The sequence below is a fragment of the Taurulus bubalis genome, assembly GCF_910589615.1.
Source record: "Taurulus bubalis genome assembly, chromosome: 3".
In the NCBI taxonomy this organism is placed as follows: Eukaryota; Metazoa; Chordata; class Actinopteri; order Perciformes; family Cottidae; genus Taurulus; species Taurulus bubalis.
The window spans coordinates 38,932,207-38,949,675 of record NC_136591.1 but is presented as its reverse complement, the minus strand read 5'-3'; positions in this window follow the sequence as shown (position 1 = coordinate 38,949,675).

The window sequence follows — 17,469 nt, the reverse complement described above, 5'->3', positions numbered from 1 at the left end:
TGAAAAGAGGCAACGCTTGATTGAATTGTTTTAATCATGGGAAATAATGAAAGAATTTAATAGATTATATATAGTTCATGTCCGGGGTTTTTGTGTGTGAAGCAAACAAGAAAAAGCCTCATAGTGTCAACGTTTTCAGGGTAATTGTTCATCACTGTCTTGAAATCAAGAGTTACTCCAGCAGTGCGGCTTGAGCCAATTTTTACATACTTGATTTACATATTTTCATTAATTTTGGGATCATAATCAGCACGACATCAGCTTGTGATTTACTGGAGCTGCGGCTAATTACACAGCGAGTGACTGGAAATGCTCAAAATGTGGAATACGCCGGAATTGCCAAGTAATGGAGGAGCTCCGAAAAGATCTGCAAGCGGAGAGAAGAAATGAAAATGGAGAGACGCCGAGCGCTTTTATGGATGAATCTAGTATGTATGAAGCAACTACAAGGTTCGACTGTGGAGCCGTGACTATGAACACATTGTACTTTCCCATGTGTATTTACATATTGTCTAAAAATACATCGGGACTCGGAGGAACTGGTGCACCAGACGCTCGAAATAAAGATGGTGTTGAAATGAACGACTAATGTCTGGAACAGAAGCTACGAGCCTCCTGGAAATGTCAACGGCTCAGTGAAAGTCAAGTCCAAGGTTAACGTGCAGCAAAGATGTTTGTCTTTTTTTTATTGAATCAAGTCATGGCGGAAAATCCGTTTCTGTAAACTGAAGCCAAATGCAAAAAGAAGTCTGGTTGTATAGAAGTATATGCTTCATGTCTTAAAGCTGCATTCTCTCTACTGACCACCAGGGGGCGACTCCTATGGTTGTATAGAAGTATGTGTTAAAGCTGCATTATCTCTACTAACCACCAGGGGGCGACTCCTCTTGTTGTATAGAAGTCTATACTTAATGTGTTAAAGCTGCATTATCTCTCCTGGCCATCAGGGGCGACTCCTCTGGTTGTGTAGAAGTCTATGCTTCATGTGATAAAGTGTCACTCTCTCTACTGACCACCAAGGGGCGACTTCTCTGGTTGTATAGAAGTATATGTGTTAAAGCTGCATTATCTCTCCTGACCACCAGGGGGCGACTCCTCTGGTTGTGTAGAAGTCTATGCTTCATGTGTTAAAGCTGCATTCTCTCTCCTGACCACCAGGGGGCAACTCCTCTGGCTGTACAGAAGTATATGCTTCACTCCTGTGGTTGTATAGAAGTATATGTGTTAAGTGCATTGTCTTTCCTGACCATTATCCTGTCCTTTTCTTTCCACGCTTAAATATACTTCTTTTTTTGGGGGGGCACAATAATACTGATGCTGTGTTTATAAATGTAGGTTCTAAGAACCAGAACTATCCGTTTTATGAATCGAATGAGACTCCTTTTGGATATTTCCTTATATTTATTTGCTTGAGGAAAATTTTTCCCGTACGAGTCTCGAATAATAAATCAGTTTCCTCACACTCGTTTTTTCTCCGCGGGTCTCATGTGACGCAATACGTGTCTCAGCGACACCGAGCTGTGTGTGTGTGTTTATGTGTGTGTGTGTGTGTTTATGTGTGTGTGCGCACGGTTGGAAGGCAGGTCCTTGGAGACGAGGGCAGGAGGAAGAGGAGGAGGAGGAGCGCGAGATGTCCACCGGTTTTAGAGCCACGAAAAAAGGCGCACAAGCGCACACCGATACACACAAACACACTTGTGTATCGTTCATTCGCTCATACACACCTTACTGCACTGACGGGCATCGTTTACCCCACACACACACACACACACACACACTTGCTACTTCTGTGACAGACATCAGGAATCAATTCACACACACTCAGTGCTCCGTTCAAGCCCAAATAGAAAGCTGAATATACCCAGCACACACACACACACACACACACACACACACACACACACACACACACACACACACAGTGAATGGAGTGTGTGGGCAGTGACAGGCGCTGTAGCACACAGGGACGACGAGAAGGAGAAGGGGTGTGCTCCAAAAGCCAATGAGAGCTGACAAGCCTCCCCACAGGCTCTCAGCAACCCAACCAACCCAACACAGAAGTCTGCTCCGAGTGTGTGTGTGTGTGTGTGTGTGTGTGTGTGTGTGTGTGTGTGTGTGTGTGTGTGTGTGTGTGTGTGTGTGTGTGTGCAAGCATATCAGAAAGAAAGAGTAGAGACAGAAACATACAGGCAGGAGGAGGAACTGGGAGTCAGACGGCAAGAAGATTGACAGTTTCAGGCGAAAGAAAAGTGGAAGTAGAACGACGATAGTGTTTTTAATTTGGTACCTTCTTAAAAAGAAAATGCTTACTTATAGGAAACGTATAGTTCTATGCATAATAATAATACAGATGCTGATACAAAGCAGCATTTGTACACACAGGTAAACAATAAAATAAATGAAAAATGCACAATATATACCAAAAATATAATATAATAAGAAAAATGCACAATATATACAAAAATAATTGAATATAGTAATAAGAACAATGCACAATATATATTATATATATATATATATATATATATATATATATATATATATATATTAATATTTATTGGTGGTGGCAGAGTCCGCCAGTCCTGGATTCAGATTTCGGGGGGAAATACAAAAGACTTGGGAAGAACTGTATTGTGAATATATTTTCACTAGTGAAAAAAAAGGAATCAATTATAGACAACTGCAAGTCAAACCTTGTAGTTGTCTATAAAACGTATTTTTAGACGATATGTAAATACACATGGGAAAGCACAATGTGTTCAGTCACGGCTCCACAGTCAAACCGTGTAGAATCAATTATTATGTATTTATAATTGAATTAAAGATGTCCGTAAATCAGTAATGACTTATATGCCTTTTTTTTAGACGTCAACGGAGAACATACCAGTATTTCCACGGTTGTGTCAGGAGGGGAAACCAAACCAGTTGACATGGACGGAGGCTTCCTTTGTGAAAGTCCTGTGTTTGTTTCATCCGCCCACAATTACCTAGATTTATATACACATTACAGTGCATCACTTATTTATCAAGCTGCACTAGATGATTATATTATAACCTAAAGCTTAATATACTCCATTAGTTGCAATATTTAATGCCTTTAAATACCATGTGACAGATTTCACTGTCTCTCAGTGTCTATTTATATGTGTGTACACGAGTCTCACTCTGTTTCTCTTTCTCTCTTACTCCCATAATAAGGCCAGCGTCCTCGTCCACGGGTGTGATGTCCATTATTTATGAGGACCCCCCCACTGTTTCTCTCACACACACACACACACACACACACACACACGCACACACACACACACACACACACACACACACACACACACACACACACCTGTCTATAACCCTTGTTTGCTCCCTCAATCTGCCTGTTGCTTGGCTTAGGGCGTACACACACACACACACACACACACACGCACACACACACACACACACACACACACACACACACACACACACACCTAATTATGTATAGACGTGTTTATCTCAATTAAGACCCAGAGCTCGGATGCGTGTCTTCGTGCCGATCTGATCCCGTGACTCGCGTCCCCTTCTGCGGTTGTTTTCACACCGAAACTCGAATAATGAAAAGACGTTGTTTACTTTCATGAAATAATTGCCGACATTACGGCGAATCAAAGTCGCGTTTCCAGATCCAATTATAGTCCCGATTGTGCCTCGGGGCGGTTTATGTTTAGGAAGAAGTTTGATTTTAAGAAATGCACTTTTCTTCCGTTCAATAATTTAAAATGTCGAGCAAAAATAAGTCATCGTTCAGCATTATGTAATGTACAGTACCATTTAAAATCAAATTAAGATTTAATGATTTATGTTGGGAATCGAGTCAAGCAGACTCTGATTGCATGTAACCCTTCAGATCTAAATGTTTTACTTTAACATCATTTAATATTTCATGTTACAATACCAGCGTCGTAGTGGTTTTAATCCAAATAGTCAACATTATTTTTTTACCCATAGGCTATATATGTAATCAAAACATTGCTGTGACTGCAATCATTCGTTCTGATTCATTTGGGTGTAGAACCACATTGCAATATGTTACGCAATTATGGATATGGTTTCACTAAGAAGTTCAAAGGCTTTCTTTAAAGTCTGGTAGAGAAATGTAAAATAACTATACTGGTAATGTGAATATAGAACTGGCACTGAAGAGCAGTTAAAGAATACCCGTGTTCTGTAAAAGTTGAAAATACTGATCACAAGTGACTCCACAACCATGAAGTTTGATATATTAAACTTATGTTGGAACACAATTGTTAATTTACTCTACACTTCCAGCAGCCAAAGAGCAACATTAGCATTCATATGGACTTGTGTTTCTGGCTATTTGACCAATATTCACTCTCCTTTTGTCCCTGTTTTGGTCTTCAACAACTGCCGAGGGAAACGTCAGACTTTAGTTGCTAAAAGCTCCAATGTCTCCACTAGCTAGTTGCTAACTCTGTCAGTCTGCTGCTTTGTTGCAGAGCTGGTAGCATAGAGTCCAGCCCAAAACAATGTGCTGAAAGATGCTAAAACGCTCTGTAGGAGAAGGGAAACTTCAGAGTTGGGTGATGATTATCGTCCGGATTTACACTAGCGTTCAAAAGTTTGGGGTCACCCAGACAAATGTTCAGTTTCTTCGCAATTTCTGGCATGGAATAGCCTTCATTTCTAAGAACAAGAAAGTCACATGAAAGTTCTCTTTTTCTGGCCATTTTGAGAGTATAATGAACCCACATATGTGATGCTCCAGATACTCAACTAGCTCAAAGGAAGGCCAGTTTTATAGCTTCTCACCAGCATAACTGTTTTAAGTTGTGCTAACATAATTGCACAAGGGTTTTCTAATCATCCATTAGTCTTTTATGCGATGAGCAAACACAATGTACCATTAGAACACTGGAGTGATGGTGATAAATGGGCATCTATACACCTATGTAGATATTTAATTAAAAACCAGATGTTTCCACCTAGAATAGTCATTTACCACATTAACAATGTATAGTGTATTCATTTAATGTTATCTTCATTGAAAAAAACAGTGCTTTTCTTTGAAAAATAAGGACATTTCTAAGTGACCCCAAACTTTTGAACAGTAGTGTATTTTGTTCAATTATGGAATAATTTTGCATTCTGGAAATCTAATTTGTGTTTTTTCCATTTTTGTGTGTGCAAATGTCTTAAACATCACGGAGTAGTGCTTATCCAATTTTAGAGCAAAAGTCTTGTGTAAAAATAAAACATATAAAATAAATAAATAAAGCAGTTACATTTACACAAGTAATCAGGAATAATTGATTTTCCACACAGTCGTACACAAAGTCTCTAATTTTCTCCAACGCTGACTCCAACAAACACTGTAATCAACTTGCAGCCGAATGGAGGAACATCGGCTCCGCTGGGCTCCAATAACTCATCCGCTGTAGATTAAAATCACCCGTATAACGCCACACGGTGAGATACCACACGGTCCTGGCACGCCGACTAATGAAAGTAATTGTCCGTGGTTCTCATTCATATTCTGAAGATGACTGCGTCCTCACTTCTGAATGGCTCGTTCAGATAATCTTGGCGGTAAATTCACGAGCGAGGAGGCGACCTCTCCACCGCCGTAGAGCCGTGCAGGTTCAGATTTGACGTCTAGAAGTCTTAATTTTGATTGATTATCGTCTTGCTTACTTAAAATCGTCTAGAGCTGGTTCGAGTATTTTTTTTTTCTTCAAAAAGCTTCAGACTTGGATTCACAGCAAGCATTTAAACAAGCATCAGATTACAATTCAGTGGAGGTGAGTGGAGCTTCATGGTATTCGTAAGCATGAAAATAACCTTTAAAGAACTTCATAGCAACATCTCTTTCCAAAAACAATGTCCAACATCTCCTTAACGTTTCAAATTATAAATTAAATTAAAAAAAACGTTATTTCTTGTGCATTTTTGTCAAGGAACGCAAGCGATCAGTGCACCTGCAAGAACAAACTACTCGGGTATGTTTAGGTAAGCATAGGAAAAGATGGTATAGTTGGAAACACTTGGTTAAGTTTAGGAAAACATTTTTATCTTGTTAGGTTTAGAAAAATCATGTGGTTTGGGTTAAAATAACTACTACTAATAATAATTTCAATTTGTATAGCGCTTTTCAAGATACTCAAAGACGCTTTACATTATGGACAAGAGACAAAGACAACTACTGTTGTGGACGTTACTCTTGTACGTAAATTACGTAACAAATAAGTCACTACTTTAGTGGCGTAGCTTAAATACGTAAGTTACGCGACAAATAAGTCAATGTTGGAGTTAGAAATAACTACTTAAGTGGCGTTACCTAAACACGGAAGTTACGTGATAAACCAGTTAGCTTTTGGGTTAAAATAACTACTTTGGTGGATGTTATTTAAGTACGGAAGTTGCGTGAGAAACTAGTCAACAATTGGGTTAAAATAACAATTTTAGTGGATGTTACTTAAATACGGAGGTTACGTGACAAACTAGTCTACGTTTAGGTTAAAATAACTACTGGTGTGGACATGACTTAAGTACGGAAATTACATGACAAATCAGTCAACGTTGGCTTTTGGTTTCACGCGTCTTTCACAACCTTTACATTCATTCAATTCTTACACTTTGCTGTCTGTGAAAAGCTCGCCGAGTCAGGACCGCTCCATCCCCATCGGTGCAACCGCTATCAACCGAGCTCCTTCGATGCATGTAATAGAGAACGATGTGCATAAGTGTCGTCCAAACACAAGGACTTGAGGATAAATCCTCCCGGGACCCCGCAGAGATTTGCTGCGGTAAAAAGAGATTTTCTTCCTCATTAAATTGATCCATTGTTTAGTGTGCGAGGAAGACAGGGAGTAGGGCGCATTTGTTTGTGTGCTTTCATGTACGAGTGTGTATCGGTTTGCAGGAGTGTGTATCTACGTCTCGCTGTGTGGGCGGGGGAGTTAGTGCGTTTCTCAGCCCAGGTGGGTATTTCATTCCTCTGCTGCCAGTGTAATTAAAATCTGTTGCCTCCATGAGGGCAGAAATCATTATTGTACTAAGAGAGGGGATGAAACAAACAATTAGCCTCACAATTCATCTGCGAGTCGATGAAAGGCTCTTTATTGCCTTTAATGAGTTAGGTGGTGTCCTTGAAAGAGCACTGAAAGAGATGTATTGACCTGGTGCTCAAACTTTCAGAGGGAAAGCGAAGAAATAAAGAATAGGAGAAACGGTAAGAATAATGGAGGAAGAAAACAAAAGCAAGGGACCAGTGAAAAGGAAAAGTTATGGTTTTTGGGACGCAGGGACAAAAGGAGTAACGGTGATTCAGGTGCTTGCAGATTCATTTTGGTCTCGGGTAGCTGCAGGTTTTGTTTTTTTTGTATAAATTGAAGCAGCTGGAGGACGGTACATCTGGTTGTGAATTCCCGGATATGAGTCTTATTTAGGTTTATTCATGCTGTGATCTGACCGATCGATGTCTGAAACTTTGTCTGGCCGGAGCACCCTTGGAAAGACGATGTTTAGTCAAAAAGAAAACTTCTCTTTCTTATATATAGGACATTATGGAAGTGTGAGGTATTTAATAAGGAATAGTTTTTTTGTATTTTTGGGAACTACCCTCATTTGCTCTTTTTCTGAGAGATAGATGAAAAGATTGAAACCGATCTCATGACTGTACGGTAATTATTAAACTACAGCCAGTGCCCGTTAGCGTAGCTTAGCATAAAGCCTGGAAGCAAACAGAAACAGCTTGTCTGGCTCAGTCTGAAAGTTACCAAATATGCCTAAAGCTTATTCATTGACATGTTATATCTGGTTTGTTTGATTCTTATGAAAAAGACGTATAATGAATCAATGACGTTTTAAATTGTACATTTTTTATTAGAATATGCATGTTCAAAGGTCACATTTTCTGGCTACAACTCAAGAATTCATATTCTAATTATGACAATTTCAAACAAATGCATAGTAGGATAGAATAATGAAATGATGTAATTTTGGACAGATTGGATGATGCACACAACCGAGAGGCTGCAATTCTAGTTGTCATACAATAATAAGCTTTTTCTCTGGGTCTCTCCCATTAAAATGTGTGCACTCACACCAAATTTAAAGTGCTGCATGACTCCTGCTCTAAAAGGACAATTACAACTGGCAAAATCGTTCTTGCGTAAGAGGCCGAAGGCATTTAAAAGGCAATAAAAACAACAATAAAACGGTTGCATTACAGAGACGATTAAAATACAAAATAAAATGAGCAGCTAACGTTCCGCTGCTTGGATCGTGAGTGGGTGGACAGTACAACATGTTTTTTTAGCACCTGGAGGTAAAAGCTGTCGCTGAAGCACCTGATCTGGTTGTCTGATGCTTGCCCAGCGCTTTCAAGATAAAAGAGCTGAGAATGAACCACGCACAGGACGATTGGAGCGCTCTCAGCATTACTCAACATGCAGGAACTCAGAGTTGTGTTGTTTCTGGTGTTGGTCTTTGAGGCTGATTCAAGTATTATCGATAGAACGTAGTGCTTGTCATTGATTTCAGAAATGCACCGTGAAGATATTCTTCAAAGGTTCATGTCAGAACCGGTGTCAATATTGTTCATTTTACAAATGGTTTAATTTAAAGATAAGGTAACTTAAATGCATTCTCACTCATTGTAGTTTTGTTGTCTGTTTCTGTTGTGTTGTCTGTCAATCACCTTGTCTCTTGTTTCAGACTCCTCCCTCCGCCATAACATTTTTTTAATGTTATACTTAATATAAATCCTAATGTATCTGGACCCAAGAGCAACACACGTGACTCAAGAAGGCAGGTAGGTAACCGGGAGGCAGGAATAGCGGGTCAAACAGAGACAGGCAGGGTCGGCAACCGGGAATCAGTCCGTGGACGAGTGCTGGAGAGTTTGGCATGGAAAACACAAGACAATCTGGCAGAGGACGAGTGCAAGTGAGGGAACCTAAATAGTGAGGGAATAGACAATGGCCCCAGTCAGTGTGTGGCTCTCCGTTAAGAACAGAAAAGCCTCGGAAAAAAGTTGAAAAAAGTTATAGTCCGTTGTCCGACCGTAATTTAAACCAAAAGTAAAAAAAGACGATAGATTAAAACGCACAGGGAGCTACTGGCACGGCGCCATCTTACATCTTAGTTTGTTATTTTATTTTGGTCTGGTTATGGGTTTCGTGATCATATTTAGTATATTTATATTTATATATATATATATATATATATATATATATATATATATATATGTATCAAGATTAGTCTTAATTGATGTCCAAGTAATTTTTGTGGATAATTAGTCTGCTGCATGTTTTTCTTAAACGCTATAAGTGATGCCTTTTAATTGTCGTAATTCACATTGTTTACATATTTGAGCCTGACCAATAGTTTAACTCTCTGACTGTGTTACAAAATGTGTTAACAACTGTGTGACGTTGTTATTTTAATTTACACATTAATAATGTTAGGCTATAATTCTACTGTGCAGACATTTAAATCCAAATCATTTCATGCGCCTTCACAATAGAAAAAGTTACAAAATGGAAAATCCCAATGTCTCCATTTAGCTAGACAAACACATTCTAAACCTTTCAATGTATCCACAAAGTTAACCTAAAATAAGCGTTTTCTCTTCTCCCTGTAGTTTCTTTTTGAAGTTACTGTTTAAAAGTAATCTTTTGTCGCATTTCATGAAACATATGCTGAAAGGCATTTAAGCAAAGTTTTGTGTTGGTGTACATTTTAACAATAAGATAAAATAAATTACTGTATTTTTACGGCCGTACATACATTTGGGGGCCGGAGTTTGCCCGTACCTGTGCAGGAAGCCCTTGCACACACCTGCTGGGCCATTGATTGGCGCAGTGACGTTCACGGAGGACACGCGTGGGCGATTACGAGCAGCTCGCCGTGTGTGGTTTGCAAAACACTGCTCGCCGTTGTTCAGGGTGCAGATAGCAGCCGGAGCTTGATAAGCACCCATAGCGAAGGAGAGGGAGAAAGAGAGAGCGCCACAGAGCAATTATTCTGAATGACTCAAAAGGCGAGAGGGGGAGGATGGGAGGCGGAGAGACAGAAGGAGAGCGTAGGTTAAAAGAGAGCAAGACTGGAGATGGAGAAAGGAATTGTTGGACGTTGGAATGGAATAAATGGCCGAGGACAGGATAAAAAGGGAAGGATGGATGAGGGAGGAGATAGAAACCATGTCTGGCAAAGACAACAGAGATTAGTACGCCTGCCAGTGGAGATGACGAATTCTTCTTCCTCCTGCATCTCTTCCATTTCTTCGATCTCCCCCCCGTGTCTGCATCTTCGCCCTGTCTTCCCTCACTAATCTCCCCCTCGCTCTTCCCGCCCTGCATCTGTTGACTTCTGCTAATGTCTTCGCCCTCTTTCCCCCGAGCACCTCTCTTTCATTCTCGCTCTCCCCTCTTGTCAGCCCTCCCTCCTCCAAGATTCGGAAGGTGAATCAGACCGTGAAGAAGTCAGTCGCTGCACTGTTGAGAAGGGATCAAAACTTTAGGGGGAGGATCTTGATACTTTTATTTTATTTCGCAAATTGAATCGGCCGAGATCGTGAAGTGTCAGTGGAGGTTGTTTTAGGAACCCCGTAGAGAACGCTGTGGGTACTTCATTAGTCATGCCTTCTGTCTGTTTCACTTTTTTGAGGAAAAGACTTGAAAATGAAGAGCCACAAGAGCCTGTACTGGAATTCTTTTAACAGGATCTGTCTTTCAAAACAACTCCTAGTATTCATTCTGTTATTTGCCCGACCATAAACCAACCAGGTGGTAATCTCCGGGTCTGAAAAGTGATCGCCTTCAACTTGCATTCTCTCTGATGGTTGTATAGAAGTATATGCTTCCCTTTCTATCGCTGCATTCTCTCTCTTGACCACCAGGGGGCGACTCCTCTGGTTGTATAGAAGTATATGCTTCCTGTGTTAAAGCTGCATTCTCTCTCCTGACCACCAGGGGGCGACTCCTCTGGTTGTATAGAAGTATATGCGTCATTTGTTAAAGCTGCATTCTCTCTCCTGACCACCAGGGGGCGACTCCTCTGGTTGTATAGAAGTATATGCTTCCTGTGTTAAAGCTGCATTCTCTCTACTGACCAGCAGGAGGCAACTCCTCTGGTTGTATAGAAGTCTTTGCTTCATGTGTTAAAGCCGCATTCTCTCTACTGGCCAGCAGGAGGCAACTCCTCTGGTTGTATAGAAGTCTTTGCTTCATGTGTTAAAGCTGCATTCTCTCTCCTGACCACCAGGGGTGACTCCTCTGGTTGTATAGAAGTATATGCTTCCTGTGTTAAAGCTGCATTCTCTCTCCTGACCACCAGGGGGCGACTCCTCTGGTTGTATAGAAGTATATGCGTCATGTGTTAAAGCTGCATTCTCTCTCCTGACCACCAGGGGGCGACTCCTCTGGTTGTTTAGAAGTATATGCTTCCTGTGTTAAAGCTGCATTCTCTCTACTGACCAGCAGGAGGCGACTCCTCTGGTTGTATAGAAGTCTTTGCTTCATGTGTTAAAGCCGCATTCTCTCTACTGGCCAGCAGGAGGCGACTCCTCTGGTTGTATAGAAGTCTTTGCTTCATGTGTTAAAGCCGCATTCTCTCTACTGGCCAGCAGGAGGCGACTCCTCTGGTTGTATAGAAGTCTTTGCTTCATGTGTTAAAGCTGCATTCTCTCTCCTGACCACCAGGGGCGACTCCTCTGGTTGTATAGAAGTCTATATAAATGACTCTACTTCTCTCTTGATTTATTCCCTCAGTAAACATTGTAAACATGAGTTTATGTCTCAATCTCTAGTTTCAAGTCTTCTTCAATACAGCATGATGTTCATTTAGTAAATTATGGTCATTTAGAGTCAAACAGACCATAAAGCAGGGGACGCTTTAGGGGCGGGGCTACAAGATCCAGTGTGTTTTCAGTGCATGAATGTTTTAGTTGATGTCAAGTTCAGCAATGGGTTGTTAGCAAACCAATGGGTGTCATCACAGTGACTACTTCCACTTCTCATATCCAGTTATTACCGCCCATTCCATTGCCTGACCTTTCCCGCTCAACTGCTCACCTGCTCACCTGCTTCCCAATTCGCTACTAGTCTTACAGTCTTATATGTATATCTATAGATATATACCGTCCCCTTTTTCCTCATGCATTCTCTGCCAGAGAGGCTGGTTTCTTTGGCCCTTACTTTCCAGCTTTAGTTCTGCTGCCTGACTTTGCCTGCCTGACCTCCAGCTCGACTGCTGGATAGATTTCTATGCCTGACCCCTTTTTAAAAGATAAGTTTGCCTGATTTATCTGGCGGCCTGGTTTTGACCCTTGCAATCCATCCAACAGTTCTTGCGATATTTCAGTCTGAAGTGAAGCTTTTCTCTGATATACCTTTTGTGAATTTAATGTCTTTGGGCAGAGAAAAAACTGTCCAAAGGAACTTGACTTTTTTGTATTATTGTTGTAAACTAAATCCAAAGAAAATATAATAAGTTCGAATTCAGGACTCCAAGTTGTACTGTAACAGGTCTTTAAACTCTTTAAATAAGATATTAGCGTGCGTTGCCAGATAATTATTGAAACAAGGGAACTCAAGCTTTTATGTTTTAAAAACTGACTCAATAACTAAAATGTTTATTTATGTAAAACTTAAAAATCTCACACTGCATTTTTCTGAAATTTAGCTGATTGTACTAGTTTTTATGACTGTTTTTGTTCCAACACTCGACCGGGAGGTATTTGTAACCGTTGGCCACTCAACACCCACATGTTTTAGATCATCGCCCAAGAGTAACTCATCAGTGAAATCTGTTTTTCACATTTTCCTCTCAGTCTTTCCCAGTTTCCCCTTTGGATTGCCTGCCAAGACATTTTGAATCATGATCAAAAATGTATTCATGCACCCGAAAACCTTTCAGGAAGCTAAAGTGCTGCTGAGTTTCTCTGAGGTACCTTTTACATCTTTAAGGGCACCCAATGATTACTAAAAAAAGGAAGGTTGTTTTTAAGGTTTTGGTCCTGTTAATAGCTTATTATATTTCGACACAATCGCTGCAAGGGTAAAGGGTTCAACTCCACCCGGGACCCCAGATGTTAATGCATGCACTCACGGGGCTTGAAGGCGTTTCGGGCAACCAAAGCTTATTTTTTTATGAAGGCTGTCCCCGGAGAAGAAAAACATCTTAGTAGTACTACAAAGAATTTGTCACTTTCAGCTCTTTTCTTTGGCCAATCACTTCAGAGACAGCAGTCGCTGCTTTGTTGTGGAGGTTTCCCCACTCTGCCTCACAGCCCGTCCTCAGCAACATGCTCACTCCTATCTGTTTCCAGCACCGTCTCTCTGTCTCTGCTATCCATTTGTGTTTTTACTTCATTTGCTCTCAATGCGGCTGGCAGCTTCTTTTCATTCAGTGCATACACTGCCTCCTTTTGTCCAATTCTCTCTCCATCTCTCCTCATCTCACATGAGTTATGTCCTTGTTTCACCCCCATTTCTTTCCACCCGGCTTTGTTTTTTTCCCTCGCTCTCTTTCTGTGTCTCTGGGTCCAAATATCTCATCTAATCTGATTGTTATTTTCAACCAGAACCTGGCACCCATTTCAAATGTTTTCAGCCCATTGAATGGGCACATTCGGTGGTTATCACCGTTCTCATGCTCCAGACGAGCCAAACTGCACCTGGCACCGTGTGAGAGGAAAACGTAAGTAGACCTGCAACGATTTGTCGACTAATGGATGAATCAATTGACTATTTATAAGTATTTTGATAATCAATCGACTATTAGATATTTTCCAGCCTCTTAGGTATGGAGATATCCTTTTCTTCGTTTTATGTCTTTGGTTTTTTAAACAAAAACATTTAAAGACGTCACTTTTGACATTGCGAAACTGGAATGGATTTTTCACTGTTTTCTGACATTTTATGGAACAAACAATTAATCGATTTAATCTAGAAAGTAACAGACAGAAGAAAATAAATCACTATTTGGAAAACTGGTAAACCTATGTTGTGAATTTAGAGAAAACAACATTAGTTATAGGCAAGAAAAAAAAGAAAAAAAAAGTGTTGGCTTTTGGTTTCACACGAACAGCTGTCTCCTCGAATCTGCAAATGTCAACTACTGACTTATAATTTGTCCTTTCGCAAAAATACCCTTCTTTCCGTCAGTATTTTGACATGGAGTCAGAAAACACATCAATATTGCCCTATATTGCATGTAATCCCCCCCAACTCCCCCTTTTCCCCGCCGTATTCAATAAAGCAGACATTAAAATGTAGCCCTCATCTTTTGCTGACAGCTCCAGCTTGTCTACATGGACCGCAGTGCTGCAGTATTAAACATGACCTTGCCTGGTTTCGAATTTCTTTACGTTGTTGACTCAAACTGTGAGGTATTTCCACTTCGTTCACATTCCCAACGGCATTTGAAAGACCTTTGATTCTCTATCATTACTTATTGCTTCAAGGGGTTTAAAATATGCAAGGGAACGGCTGGAATGACATGTTTATGATAGATGTGCATGATGGTGATGACAGATGAGGTGCATGGCTGAAAACTAATGTACATAGTGAAGAAGTGTACAAAAATCCTGGGAGGTGATGCAGGAAATAAGGTCCAGTGTCCAAAAAAGTTATGATAAAAGTATATTTAATAAAACATGATAGACAGAAAGCTTATGCTCTCGATCGAGCTCTTTTGCTCCACAGGTCAGCTTTGCTCGAGTATCAGCCGGAAAAGAGGCCGTGCGTTTGAATTCAGGTTAGTTTTCTACTCATCGAGGAGCTTAGAGCCCTCCTATTGGTTAAAAGTCCCGTTTTTACACCTGCGAAGCAGCTCTAATTGGCCCGCAGCTAAAGGAGCGGAGCTAGTTTTCTTCTTCTTCTTCTTCTTCTTCTTCACTTCCTGTTCTTCAAAAAGGGTAGAGTCTATCGTCTCAAAAGTCAATGTTCAGCTCCGCCACCTCAGGCGAACAAGAGAACTACACTTCCTTAAAGCGGCAATCCATGCAGCATGCAATATCTGTCTAACATTCATTCACAAATTAATCATTTTACAGTAATAAAAGTGACCTTCATATGCATACAATTACAAATCCTTCATAATAATATCCCTTATTGTCATATTTCATGCATTGTAATGTACACACAAACAATTTCTTTTTTACATGTACAAGTCCAAATGTGACAAACTAAATTATTAAAACTCTTCAATAGCAAAACGTTTTCACGATGCCAGGAATATGGCTACAAAATGACAACTAGTATATTACTGACACATCGCGTTGGACCTTGAGTTCTTGACTTCATTGTAAGACGTCACGATTTTTAAGGCGTTGAATTAAAAGGTATTTCAGAATTGTCAAACTGTGCTTCCTTTTGCATCTTCCTCCATGTGAACGTTGTGCTTCTCGTACCTGTTGGATGAGCAACGCCTCAGTTCACTTCCCTCCTTTGTTTACCGCAGTATGTTGTGGAGCCAGGTGTGCCTTCTTTGCGCTATACGACAATGCTTTTCGCAATAACAATGTTTGTCTCATCACGACTCTTAAACTGTGAAAACCCAGCAAAGTGGCAGATTGATGGCGTTGTGTGGATCCCTGCATGTTTGTTTTGCCTCTTCTTTTTTTTTTTTTAGGTAATTGGTCCCGCTTGTGCGCGCTCCTCAACAACAGATTTCAGCCGAGCACTCCTCGGCATCGTTTTATCACATTTGAACGAGCGTTTTGTATTTATTTATTTTTTAAAGTCCACTCTTTCTCTACTCTAAAAAAAAAAATGAAATAAGAGATTCCCCGCTGAGCTCTTTGTAACTTCACAAGGAGTTCATCACTAGGCGGAGGACGGTGCTGCCGTACCTTTAAACTCGGGAGAAAAATAAAAAAGAGCTTCATTCATATTTCATCACTTTGCAGGCACTCGCAGCTGGGTCAGTGTAACTTAATGAGACATCAGGATGGTGGGGGAGAATTAATATGTAATAATCCTGTCACACTTACTGGCCATAAAGGCTTTGATCACTTTGTTGAGTCTCCCAGAAGAGAGAGGAAGAATATGGTGGAGTGAAGGGGCAGATCTCTCTCTCTCTCGCTCTCTCTCTCTCTCTCGCTCTCTCTCTCTCATGAACATTATGAGTATAACGCAGAATGAATGCATGCATATTGTGAAACCATGCTGCCAAAAGCTATTTCATGACTTTTGATCATATCAAATAAAGTAGCTTCTCTGAATTTGAAAATTACAAAGTTGGCGTCATTTCATTTTCTTTTTTTGATGTGCTTTTTATGTTATTTGCGACCTCAGCACTTCGTAAATAACTCCTTGATTCATCCACATGGTGTTCTTGAAAAAAAGAAAGAAACAAAGACTCATGTTTACAATATTTACTGAGGGAGTGAATTAAGAGAGAAGTAGAGTCATTTATATATACTTCTATACAATCAGAGGAGTCACCCCTTGGTGGTCAATACAGAGAATGCAGCTTTAACACATGAATTATAGACTTCTATACAACCAGAGGAGTCATCCCCTGGTGGTCAGCAGAGAGAATGCAGCTTTAACACATGAAGTATAGTCTTCTAAACAACCAGAGGAGTCATCCCCTGGTGGTCAGGAGAAAGAATGCAGCTTTAAGACATGAAGCATAGACTTCTATACAACCAGAGGAGTCGCCCCTTGGTGGTCAGGAGAGAAAATGCAGCTTTGAGACATGAAGCATAGACTTCTATACAACCAGAGGAGTCGACCCCTGGTGGTCAGCAGAGAATGCAGCTTTAACACATGAAGTATAGTCTTCTAAACAACCAGAGGAGTCGCCCCCTGGTGGTCAGCAGAGAGAATGCAGCTTTAACACATGAAGTATAGTCTTCTAAACAACCACACTTCTTTGTGTGACCAGACTTATTTCAAGTACTGTAACGTAGCATTAGATAAGCTACTAAACTACAAAACAAACACACTTTTGTTTATTTTCTTAAACCTAGCCAAGTAGTTTTGTTGGTTAAACCTCATCGAGTTGTTCTCTGGTAAAGTGCATGCATGTCACAGGGAAGGGATTGACACATGTTCAGCGTCATAGTTTGAACGTGTCTGATGGTAATTACTTAACTTAACCCATGTTCCTCATTTTGAATCCCCTCAGTAACCAGGGGTATAGACAAATCAAATATGTCCATGTTTTTACAAGTTTGGACACAAATAAAGATTAAAGACCTTGTTATTCTCCCCTTTCCTCATCGGGCTACTGAATAGCTGCATATAAATTTTACAGTGATCTTGGCCTCATCTGTTCAATATTTGAACACAGACCAGTGCATTAACATACTGTATATATGCTGCATGGAGAAGCACTCATCTGCTGGCTCCAACTTTAGAGAAACACGCCGGCCAAACGAAAACCAGAGCGAGAAAAATAGGAAGCTGAATGGCCCCTATCAGAATTAGTATTGACTCATGGACGATTCATGCATTTATA